The sequence below is a fragment of the Aethalodelphis obliquidens genome, unplaced genomic scaffold, assembly GCF_003676395.1.
Source record: "Aethalodelphis obliquidens isolate GAN/ISIS:26980383/991018 unplaced genomic scaffold, ASM367639v1 scaffold19, whole genome shotgun sequence".
Lineage (NCBI taxonomy): Eukaryota > Metazoa > Chordata > Mammalia > Artiodactyla > Delphinidae > Aethalodelphis > Aethalodelphis obliquidens.
The window spans coordinates 11085946-11098687 of record NW_020837963.1 but is presented as its reverse complement, the minus strand read 5'-3'; the positions used below and the strand labels follow the sequence as shown (position 1 = coordinate 11098687).

At 38.4% G+C, this 12742-nt stretch overlaps 1 protein-coding gene across 16 annotated transcripts in view; it reads left to right on the top strand.

The window, feature by feature from the left end:
* The window catches only part of TCF4 (transcription factor 4), a 360826-nt gene that overhangs the window by 159242 nt on the left and 188842 nt on the right, over nt 1–12742 (top strand). Inside the window, exon 1 of one of the 16 annotated variants that reach the window (XM_027118586.1) lies at nt 2753–2812. The exons of 14 other annotated variants lie outside the window; for them this stretch is intronic. The gene's annotated coding sequence lies outside the window, so the exon portion shown is untranslated. Of the gene's footprint in view, nt 1–2752; nt 2813–12742 lie in introns of those variants that run through there. One more of the 16 variants, XM_027118587.1, reaches the window with a different exon arrangement.

Sequence of the window (12742 nt, the reverse complement as noted above, 5' to 3'; positions counted from 1 at the left end):
TAAATTATAAATTGCTGAGAGCATTCAATCACTGGATGAGCAGTCCCTCTCCTAAAGCTGGGGAAAGTATCCTTTTTCAGTTCTTTGAGTAAATGGAGGTGATTCCTTCTCATATTTGTGCTCTATAACAGATCTCAAAAACTTGGTTATAAATTACCCAGGCTTAAGAAGGAGTTCATGATGAAAGACTATATTGAATTAATAAAACCAGTCTTTCTTTTTCTGGTGTGGTGTAAAGAGATTTTTTTTCCCAAAGGTAGTAGGTAGGTGGGCTTCAGTGCATTCTGTTGGTTACTTGTTACTTTCTTCCCCACTGAGTTTTTTGTTTGTGTGTGTGTGTGTGTGTGTGTGCTTCTTTTAAGGAACAGAAAGGTGAAAAGCCGCAAAGAGTTAGGCTGGGAATTAGGAATTCTGAGTTTAAAACTGGGAGCTATCCTAACGTGTTGTGTCGGAGTTGGTGTTTCAGTTGTATTGCCAGGATAGCCCGTGACCCTTGCAAATGTACAATTTCATTTGGGTTCAGTGATTCCTGGATGAGTCTGTGACATAGGACGCCAAAGGCCACAGGGGTTATTTAATACACAAAATGTTAGGACAGAGTTGGCTCCCCAGAGTCTTCTGAGTAACAAGGATTTCATCTGAACCCCTTTTCGGGGGGGACCACGGAAAGTACTGCTCCGCACTTCCAGTGAATCAGTTTCTAACCTTTACATCAAAGGATGACTTTGTCCAGCTCCCCACATCTCCCTTCCTCAGAGGCGGGAGACCCCCAAACAAAATTTCTATGTCTAACGGCAGACAGTTGGGGTGCCGTAACCAAGCAGTCACCCTTAAAAATTAATGAGCTTAATGATGGTTCGGAGAAGCGATCGCGCTGGTGGTCGGGGAGGGAGGGGCCGTGGGGATGGCAGAAGGAAGAAGGCTGGACTCCTCGTAAGTGACAATGATGGGAGCCCCTGTCCTTATCTCCCCTCCCCAGTCTCCCTTCCCACTCCCTCCCCCCAGTCGCCAGCCCTTCCATCCTCCTCTCTTCACAGGAGCCACAGCAGATAGAAAGACAGGGCGATTATGAAGATGTCAGTTGGAGCGTAGGCAGGCGAGAGGGGAGCAGCGCTCCAGATGAGGTCCGGGGGGGGGCCGAGGAGGGTCACTCATGGACGACCGTGTGTGTGTGTCTGACAGACTGTGAAATGGTGCGTTGTTGCACGGCTGCGCTGCACCTGGGCCCTTCATCTGTGATTGATTGGTTTGGTCATGTGTAATGGTCCCATCTGCTCTGTGTTGTTTTTCTTTTTTTACTTATAAACACCGTTCCCAGCGGCTGAGAGAGGATGAGCTATGTTTTGTCATCTTCACTTACACTTTAGCTCAAAAAAATGGTCAAGTAGGTAAGCTCTAAAGTGTATCCAAGTAATGTAGCAGCAAAGTCTGGGTTTCCCCCTTTGCTTGGGGGTTTGTGTGTGTGTGTGTGTGTGTGTGTGTGTGTGTGTGTGTGTGTGGTGTGTGCGCGCGCATGTGTGTGCGCCCTCCTGCGCACGCGTGTGTGCCTGGAGTTTTCATGCTGCCTGTTAATATCCGAATAGTTCATGAACCACAGAAGACCAAAAAATTGCAGAAATGATTTGCACAAATCTGTGACTCTTACTGCAGCGGGGAGTTGTTTTTTTTTTTTTGTAACGGAGCCAATACTTAATTAAAACCGCTGACATCATGGTGTTATAATTAAGCGTGGCATTAATTAAGCTGGAATAACGATTTTTTTTTTATTAAGAGCTGCTTCTATTGTATAAGACCGTTATCGGCTAAAACCAAAATAATTTTAAAGCAAAAATGAATTCCCTCTAAACAAGCCCTTTTCAACTTCCCCAAAGTCCGGCCTCAGGACTGTCGTCATCAGGGCTGTGTGTGTGTGTGTGTGTGTGTGTGTGTGTGTGTGTGTCTGTGTCTGTGTGTGTGTGTGTGTGTCTGTGTGTTGGGTGGTGTTGGGATGGGGGACGACGAGTACAAGTGAAATTTGTTTTTTTTCACCCAAAAATGCTGATCGGCTCCTGGCATTCTGATGGCTAATTATGCATCGGAGAGCTTCGACAGCTGCATTCATCATCATAAAATGTAATAATTAATGACATTCCAACAAAGAAAAATATGCAAATGAGGACTCATTAGCATTTTCATATTCAGCTTTGATAATGCTTTTGCTGACAAGGTTGTAATTAATGAAAATTCATGTCGCAGTCAGGAGATTGGATCGGTTTCATTCCGCTCACAATTCCCAAATGCTTGCATTATGGAAAATCGGCAGCTCTGCCAACTTTTCAGGGAAGAAAAAAACACACACACACACTAAAAGCACCAGATGCAAATTAATGGTAGGGAGTCTTTAACTCTTTAAACCACCCCCCTAAATTTCCATCATAGGAAACATGTGATGAGTTTTAGCCTAAGAACTAGATTCTTTTTTTTTTTTTTTTAATAACAGCCCTGAAAGTACTTTTATTTGTGACCCAAGTATGAGAATTTCTGGCAAACTTTTTTTTGTAATATTAAGGAAAAAACCCTCTACTTTTCCCCCTCTTTTCTTTTCCCTTTCAAGACTATTTAAATTTACGTAGTAAAACATGTTAGGACAGCCAAGCCCCAGCGTGTTGTGTTCTGTCCTCTAGCTGGCAAATTTACGGCACGACAGTTTATTCATCCTCATGCTTTTTGGAGACACCTCATCACGTATTTGTGCTTCGATCTTCCGGTGCCTCCCTCCGTGTGCTACCCATAAGGTCGAAAGAAAAGCAAGTATTCTGTTTGTCTATTCAGGGTGAGTTTTTTTTTTCTTTTTTGGACGATTTTTTTTTTCTGTGCTTTTTCTTTTTAATATATTCCCTTTGTGGTTTAATGTAAGAGTTTGGGAATGTGCCCATAATTCTCTCACTCAACACTTCAGGTTTAGTGTTGGGCTTCAAACGTAATTTTAAGAGACCCTGTACAATCCAAATGGATACCCAGAAACCCCAGAACCAGAGAGATATGGACAAGCATTCAGTACAGAGAGCTATTAATTTATAAACCCTCTGTGTGTTGCTTTCGGAATGTGTGACTGGAGATTGGCAAATAACCACTTTGTGCCAACCTGGTACCATGATTTGTTAGACTAGCCTAAAGTTAAACCGAAACTTCTATCTCACTCTTGACATTAGAAAGAAAAAACCTAAACATAGTTCTGACTGGATGTAAGATTTGATCTTCAGGTTGAAAAATGATTATTACTACGTCAGATCTTTTTGCTGAGGCAGATGTTTAAAAAAAAAAAGGTTTGTATAAGGATTAAAGGAAAGGTTTGCATAAGGGGAGAATGAAAGCATATTTCTTTAAAAATTGTCAAATTAATAAGCATTGTTACTCTCAAATAATATAAAACAACTTCAGGCAGTTCCTAAGATGCAGTTTCCTGTTTATTTAAAGTTAAGTTATAATTCCCCAAGTTGCTAGCCCAGCATAAAGAAAGAATATAAATATGCCTTGTTAGGGGAAGGTAGAAACTTTGATATGCTAGGTTTTATTTTTTAGAGTATCTCAGTGAAATAGAGAGTATCATGAGCTATTTAATGAGAATTTTAAAGTGAATCTTTTTTTCCTATTATGCAATTAAGAATGACTAGATTTTTATTACTTATTAATCTTTTAGAGATCTGAGAAACAGAATTTTATTTCAATTTCTTGCTTTTTCCAACTTTCGTCTTGTCACAGTTTGTATATGAATGTGTGAGTGTACACACATGTTGTGTAAATGTCTGTGTGTCAGTATCTGGAGATTACGGTGAGTGAGTCTGTCCCCTTTCCTTTAAAATCTATTGTGTTAAAATAGCAGGCAGAAGAAGGTTTTTTTTCTTTTAGTTTACTTGTTTTTGATGTGGGCAAACTGCCCATCCAGATGGTAGAAATTCACCTGTAAACAATCTGAAACGATAGGTTAATTCTGACATTTTATATAACTTCTTTATTTTCTTTTCGTACAGTACAACTGAGTGCAGAGTAACTACTCAAGATGATGTTTCCTCACCACCAACCCCCTTTTTCTTTTAAAGCGTTTCCTGCTGTGATTGGTTCTCCCCCTGCCCCAAATCAGTATTTTGGGCTCAATTAAAATCTGTGGCTTTAGGCACTTTGCTGTTCTTGTCAAAACCACATCTGATGAAATCTTTGACTGCTTTTAATATGTGTAAATGAGGAATTGATGGGAGAAGTAAAGGAACAAGTGTCGATCAGCAGGTTAGTGGTGGAGAAGCAGATCATTTTAATTGTGGAAGCTCAACGATCCTCTGGCTTTGATAAATTCACTGTTAGTTTTCTCCTCCCACCAAATTCACAACTCCTACCTTTCTCAGTAATGCCCAGCCTGGTGTTAGCAACCGGAATCCTGAAATTTGGTTTTGTTTTCAGTGTGGTTAGCCTCTGGTGGCTTCTGTGCCTGAGCAAACTGGAGATGCTTTGAAATGATTTGTTGACCTGTTATCAAGGAATCCCGTTATTTCTCAAAGCAGGTTTTGGGGGTGTTTACACAGTAGAGCATGAAAGGGAAAGGGAGTATTGGAGATTGTTTTCAGTCATAGTAATTGTAATCGTACTGTATTTACAAGTTCCTTTTGAATGCTATCCTCTTGTTTTTATTTCTAGAAAAATCCTTTGTTTGAATACATTATTTCCCGAGTTGTTTACATAATAAAGATGGCTCTAGGGGCATCTTCCCTGGTTTATTCCCTTGGGAGAACATTTTTGAAAGTGATCCACTAAGATTATACCTGTTCAGATTTGGGACCCTAGTCGTGGTACTGTTGGCTGCTTTTTCTGTTTCCTGTTTTGCAGATGTTAATTCCTTTGGGTAATTTTTTTTAAGTGATGAGATTTTCACTGTCCAGCAGCAAGCCACGTTTCCTGGAGTTACTGAACTCTGAAATAGGAAACCTGTGGGGGATCAGTTTTACCCTCCCCAGAAGCTGTTGCTTAAATCAGGGAGAATTACTGCCCCATGACTGAGAATTTTAAAGGAGTTGTTTCACTAAAATATCCACAAGCTTTCTTTCAGGTATTGCAACAAAATTCACATGTGTTTGTGGCCCATGAAGCCAGGATTCCTGGCAGGATTCTCATCCAGTTGCTTCTCCTGTTTCCCTTGCAAACTTTCCCATTGGTTGGGGTCTGTGGAGAGATTTCAGTGGCTGGCTGGTGGAAATGTTTAGGAGAACATTTGCGTATCAAAACAGCCTAGATATTTGAAAAAAAAAAAAAAAAAAAATGTTTATCTGAGAAAAAAAGAATCCACTTAGGATTAGGAAGTCACTGCTTTAAACATTTTAAAAGCATTTGTGATTTCCCGGAGTATATTATGCACGAGTAAGGCCTAACCTGACATTCAGGGGTCATGCCCGCATCCATATTTTTAAAAAGCTTATAAGATAATGAACATTTTGCTTAATGATTAAGATCTGTACCTATATGTGGTGTAAAAATTCCCCCCAAATTAAAGGACACAGATATATCCAAAAATTGTTTATGATTTAGTGAACCTATGAAACAAAAGATGCAGGGAAAGTGCCTCCTTCTTTTCCTCCTTTATGTATTTTTCCCCCATAAAACCCAATTGTGTTGCTGTGTTGTGACATTCGGTTCTACTGGAGTCCATGAGCTTTCTCTTTTTATTTATTTATTTATTTAACATCTTTATTGGAGTATAATTGCTTTACAATGGTGTGTTAGTTTCTGCTTTATAACAGAGTGAATCAGCCATACATATACATATATCCCCATATCTCCTCCCCCTTGCGTCTCCCTCCCACCCTCCCTATCCCACCCTCTAGGTGGTCACAAAGCACGAGCTGATCTCCCTGTGCTGTGTGTAAGCTTTCTCTTAATGGTGACGATTTAAATATCAGATCTTCCTCTTTTTTTCTTGGTAAAGAGTTTAATGTGGACATACTGGTGTTCAGATTATTAAAGTTTTAACTGCATTACACTGATAGGTTGGAAACAGCAAATATAAAACTCAGGGCAGGCCAATTTTGTTAACAGCGTAGGGGCTGAACGTTGACAATTACTGTACTTAAAAATCCCTCGGATCAGGTGTTATTTTGCCGTCTGGACATTTTAATTAGTAATAAAAATGTGGATCTGGATACACAGAAATAGGATCTACAGTACACAACGGCCCGATGCACTCTGTTGGTGTTGAGGTGTGCCTGGCTACATTTTGTGTGTGTATGTGCTCGTGTGTAAGTGTAATTGTGTGTTGAGTATGTGTTCATTCCTCCTAGTAAAGCCAAGCATAGGATTCTATCACAATACCAAAAAACGTGGCTACTTTTCTTGAATAAGAAGTGAAAATGTGTAAAAAGTGTACTTATATTCCTAAGTAATACTTGCCTATATCTTTTTAATGGTCATGCTTCCTCGTGTAATATATGGTATGGCATGTCAGTACAGTGCTGACATTAGAGGTAGGCTTGGGCAAAAGATGTGGCTCCTCCATTTCATAGCTGTGTGCCCTCAGACAAATAAATTAACCTCTCTGAGTCTCCCTTTTTTCTTACGTATAGAATGAAAGTAATGATAATAATTATGATACCTATCTAACAGAATTATGATGAAGCTTATAAGAGCATGTATGTGAAAGCACTTGGTAAAATACAAAGAGCTGTAACAGTTGATTTTTAATACAAGTTGCCAGTCATAACCCACATAAGCATCTTCGTAATTCAATAAATTGTCTCATATTAAAAAATAAGGAGATGCAAATATAAGAGTACAGTAACAAATAGTAACTTTAGGACCACCAGAAAATATGTTCATAATTTTAAACATAAAGCAAAGTGATCCATTTTTATAAAGTATCTGTATATGCTCTTTGAAATAATGTTATTCTTAATTAAGGCAGACGCGGGTACATTTGAGGGAAATAGTGACCCTCTGGAGAAATGGAGACTGAAAATAGTTTAGGGAAATGAGTCTTAGTGTCTTCTCGTTCGGAAAGATGCATACGTGTTTCTCTTAATCATTATGAATTTCTTGTTTGTAAACCAGTGTGAATACTTAAACGATAGTCATTATTGTTTAGAAAAACCTACCATTACAATTTATACACACACAGACACAAACACACTCACACACGCATCATATTATATGTAAATTTGCTCAAGAAGGCATTCTCCCCAGGAAGTGAGGGTGTTGATAAAATTGATGTTGGACACTGGACCAGATGAGTTTGGATACTTCTGTAGAAAGCTTTTTCTGTTTTTATTACAAGTTCAGTTCTCTTCCTGAGAATTCTTCGGAAAGGATTTGTTTTCTTTACTGAGACGAATGGTGTCATGGAATACTGTGGTCTAATGATGCTATTTTGGTCATTTCATTAATTTCATCTTCTTCTCCCTTAAAGTAATAAATGCATACCTTGATTATAATACAAATTATATTTACATTACATTGTTTCTAAGAACAAATATTTATTTTTATAGACAACCTGGTTTTAATCAGTGTCTTAGAAAGCTTCTAAGACTTGTCTCTGGAACATGGTATTAGCAGAAGTAGGCAGTTTTTTTTTTTTTTTTTGGTGAGGTGTTAGGGGGAGCTAAATTCAACCAAGGCAGTCTTCAGTTAATTCATTAATCTGGTAAATATTAAGTAAACTACAGAAGAAACAGAAACGTGCCAGTTGTGACTATACAGCTTTTCAGGTTTTTTGGACTTGAAAATGGAAACTGGTTTCATTTAACGTTCTATCAGTTTAATGTAAATGTCTCATTCTAATGACCAGTTTCATTGACATCTATTCTAATCTAGTGAACAGAGAGGCTCTACATATAATTTGTCTGGAAATTTTTGAAATGAGGCTACAGGTCCTCCTCTTTGAAGCTTCCTTTGATAAAAATGGCCTTGGGTGCCTTAACCTTCCAGAGTTCAGCATTGACAGTCAGGAGGTGAGAGAGAAATTGTGGGACTCCTTTAAAAATTATCCCAGAGAAGGGATTCAGCTACACATCGGGGGGACAACATTTAAAATTTATTAAAAAAGTAATTCAAAGGAAAGTCTGTAGCCAAACTCCTTAATTGTGATGCATTTGCTGAGTTCCCCTCTTCCATCGTCGGGCCTGCTCCGATGCCATATGGCCTACCATGGAACATTTAACTTGTCAGATATAATGGATTGTCCTGGAAGCAGATTTTTGCTTTGAGCATTCGGCTCCTTTCTTGCATTTCACTCTCAGCTCCAGGCTGCAGGATGAAGGATTGTGGTGGAAACGCAAAGAAGAGACACACAGTTGATTCCCCTTAAGAGAGTGACCTATATGCCACAAAATTTTACCCACGTAAAGAGGCATTATCCCCATCACTGGCCTTAGCAGGCTGCACGTCAGAATCATTTAAATTTGCCTGGACTTAACAAATTGTGTAAACATTTCAGAACTGAGTGCTTTGGAATAATAAACCATCATCATTTTAACTTATGCAGAAAGGGTGTAGCCACATCGGCCAAAAGATAAGTGTTATTTATCATGACCTACATGTAACCTATACCCCCTGGTTGGTAGATGCTGTAAATTAAGTTCAACTCTCAAATCTACCGAGAATGCTTAAAAAAAAAATCACCTGATGACGATGTTACATGGCTTCATTGTTTTTGTTTAGTGAATGAGGTGGGGTTGAAATGATCATTTAGGTGGATAGACAAGTAGCAGTTAATTATCCTACTAAGCTTTCCATCTTGAAACCTTCTGTTTATTCTAATGCACTTGAAATGAGAGATTGGACATCCTGTGGATTATTTAACTTTTATCTGTAAATGTAAAAAATACAGTATCTGAGGTTGGTTTTAATTTGTTGCTTTCATGAGGTAATTCATATTTTCTTTTCAATTTGTGATATTGTTTCTGAAATCAAAAGCTCAGAAAGGGCTAGGAGGAGTTTGTGACTTTTGCATCTATAGGATAACTTCCTTTAAAAGAATAAGCAGCACCCTTTCTACATGTACATGTACATACATAGCTGCGAGATACTCTTCTGGCAAAATCTGCTGTAACCCCAAAGCTAATATTATAATACAAAGACCCAGAATAGACAACTTACAAATAATCAATCAAGCACAAACCAGTGGGAAAATAAGTAACGTATGTATCTCAATTTAACCATAAAACGGTACATATTCGATTGCTCTAGGGTTACAAAAATTAATAGATTTGTATATGACACATGGAATTACTCTAAAAGAAACTGTCTATTGGCAAAGGGTAATTTAATACACTTCCCAAAACATGTGTGTTTATGTATTAGAAATTTAACATTTAATTTACTTCTACAAATTCATGTTTTCTAGATAATTCTTCATATAGATCTATAAAAACTACAGTGGCCTTGAAAACTGATATAACCTCACTTCTATACAAAGAAGAGTTACTTCTTTTTAATGAACAACTTTCCATGAAGCAGTTAAGAAATCTCTGTTAAAGTCAGTATTGAATAATAAAGTGTACTACTGTATATTTCTTACTAATCCTAAACTGAGCACATTTGTTTTATTGATGCCCCGATAGGATGATGTTTTCCCCCCTCTCTGTATTCAGATTTTGGTCAGGGTTAGTCCTAAATGAATTTGGGTGGTGCCTGGCCAGAGCCAGCTCTTGTTGGGGCTTGTGTGCCCTCTGCTGGCTCACATTGAAATGACTGGTATGTGGGGTTCTTCATTTCTTTTACTTTTCAAGGTTGGTTTTTTTTTGTTTTTTGTTTTGTTTTGTTTTGATATTTTTACACAATCAGATATTTGCAGTGATTATAAAGTTGTAGGTTAATACTGAGTATGGAAGTTAATTTGTTTTTATTTGGAAATGAAGGGGTTTTGTTTGGGGTTTTTTGGGGGGAGTTTGCTTTTGCTAAATAGACTCAATAGCTCAAATAGCATGTAAAGTATATGCCACTCTTTTTAAAAAATAAATTTACTTATTTATTTATTTGTTTATTTATGGCTGCGTTGGGTCTTTGTTGCTGTGTGCAGGCTTTCTCTAGTTGCGGTGAGCGGGGACTACTCTTCGTTGCGGTGCACAGGCTCCTCATTGAGGTGATTTCTCTTGTTGCAGAGCACGGGCTCTAGGTGCACAGGCTTTGCGGGCTCTAGAGCTCAGGTTCAGTAGCTGTGGCGCACGGGCTTAGTTGCTCCGCGGCATGTGAGATCTTTCCAGACCAGGGCTCAAATCTGTGTCCCCTGCCTTGGCAGGCGGATTCTTAACCACTGTGCCACCAGGGAAGCCCGTATATGCCACTCTTGAGTTATTAAGTGGTTGCTTTCAGGTGACCATTAATCGTATTCCCGTTGCTTTTGTAGATCCTCCTGGCCTGATTATACTCAAGAAGAATTCTTGTTTACTGAGTTGGAAATGGACTTGAAAAGGATAAATCATTGAAATTTTGAAACATGACTCCTTGTATGTAGTAGCTAATGCCTCATAGAGAACTCCCTTATAGGCTTGACTGTTTTCACTTGCTTTGTGAAGGAAAATGAGCCTGTATTTACACCCTAATGTTCTGTAAAGGCATTTTTGGTTTCCTTGCAGACCAAATTAAGCTATTCTCCCTGGCAGATATTGAGAATCAGAGTTTGAGTGGAACCTTTTTTTGTTTTGTTTGGCTGCTTTGGTTGTTTTTTATAGAGTGTAAGATGTTAACGGAGCAAATCATTGATGGTTTCAGGTCGCAGTACTAAGTTATACAAGGGCGGTTACAGAGGGAACATCTTGCCTCCCCGCCATTGCTTGGGTGGAGAGTATCCTTGGGTCTTGGTAGTGAAGACCAGGGCTCTGTATAATGAATATGCCTTTAAAATAGCAGCAATTTTTGTTGACAAGTTTCCATCAATTTCTTTATAAAATTAATTATGTATAAGTGATTTCTGCATCTCTCTGAAATGACTTGATCGAATCCAGGTGACTACTTTGTGGTGGATCGTTTAGATCTTTACAATTCTTTTTTTTTTTTTGCAAATTTCTCTAATTTGTAAGCAGATTCCATCAAAAAACTCCCAAATCATCTCCCAAACGTATGGAATGATCAAAGAACTTAGAGCTAGAGAGCTAGAGAAACTTAGATGAAATGTCATCTAAGTTTTTTCCAGTTTTCCATCTTTCCAATCTGAGGTACCAGTTACCTTAAAATTTGTTTTGGTTAAATCATGTAAGTGTTAGTTTTTATTTACTTTGTTTTGTTTAACATTGTCAAATAACTGCAAACTGCATTCTAACAAATACCCATTTCCCGCTAAATCTGTTCTAACGGTATCTGGCGTGGAATCTCAAATCTACGTCTTTCCTCTTGTCTCCTATTACCACACTGAGGTTGTGTTAGGTGCTCTCTCATTATTCCCATTATACCCCTGACTATGTACATTACTGGCTTTGCTCCCTAACATTTCACCCATCTAAACTCTTAACTCTTGGGAGTAACGTTCGTCGTTGACGTACCATCAGCCAACATGTGGTAGGTACACAGAGCTACCCTACAAATATTTATTTCTGTATCTCATGGTTTTTGGACCTCTTTCAAAGCTGTTCAGAGGATCATTTTTGCAAGCTTCAGAGCTGAAAATTGCTGTCTGTAAACATCTATTCCACGTGATAGATTTTATTTTCTTGCACAGTTTTGATAGGATGTGGTCACTGTTCTGACTACTCCCCTTCTCTCTCCTTCCTCCCTTCTGCCTTCTCCCTCATCATCCTTTCCTCTGCCTCTCCCCTTCCTTCCTATGGCCCCCGCCTTCCTCCCTTGATTTAGTCATGCTTGTATATTCAGTAATTGGAAGGTTTTTCTTAAACATCACAGTGTGGAACTTAGTGGTTTATGTAATTCTGTCTGTGAACCATCACCTTCCTTTAACAGGGGAATTGGACTCTGAGTAGTTTGGTCCTGTTTCCTTCCTAGCTTGATTGTCATGGGGCCATTCTTTTAAAGTTGATGTTGAAGGGCAGCCTCAGTGGTTAGCATTCTTCCTACTCTTTGTCTGCTCTGTGAATGCCCTGAGTTGTATTTTGAATTGTGGGCTGTTTCACCCCCAACTTCTCAGTACTGTATACTTAGGGAATATAAAACCTATATAGTCTAAGACTAGAGAAATGATTATCTAATATATTACAGATACATCTGTAGATGACATTTAGATTATCTTCTGTCTCGGGTTAGAAATGTTACTTATATACTTATATGTATATATAATACTTATTGTATCATACGTATGTGTAACCTGTATTTAAAATTTTCATGAGACCTCCACCTCCTTTATTTTTGTGCATTCTTGAGTATCATATCAAATGCATGTAATTTCTTTAAGAGATGATAGTGGTTATATTCTAATTGTTAGTCGTGAGCTGAGCTTGAAAACCGAGGCCATCTCTTACATGCCCTGGTGCTAAAATATGTAATTTTCCTACGTAGACACTTTATAACAAGCATAATACTAAACCTTTCCTCGGTTTTCTGTTCTGATATGCCAAATTCAGAGTTTGGTCATTATTATTTTTTACATTTAATATTAGTAAGACTCTGTTAGAACATCAGTTTAACGGGTAGCACATAATTTATTGCTAAAAGCAATTTGCACAGTGAAACGTAGCTGCTGATTTTCTTAAAATTTGCTGATTAATTCCAAATAATCGAGCCAGGCAACGAAGTCTTACTCATATGATATCGTCTGTGCTGCATCTGGCCAGAAATGCCA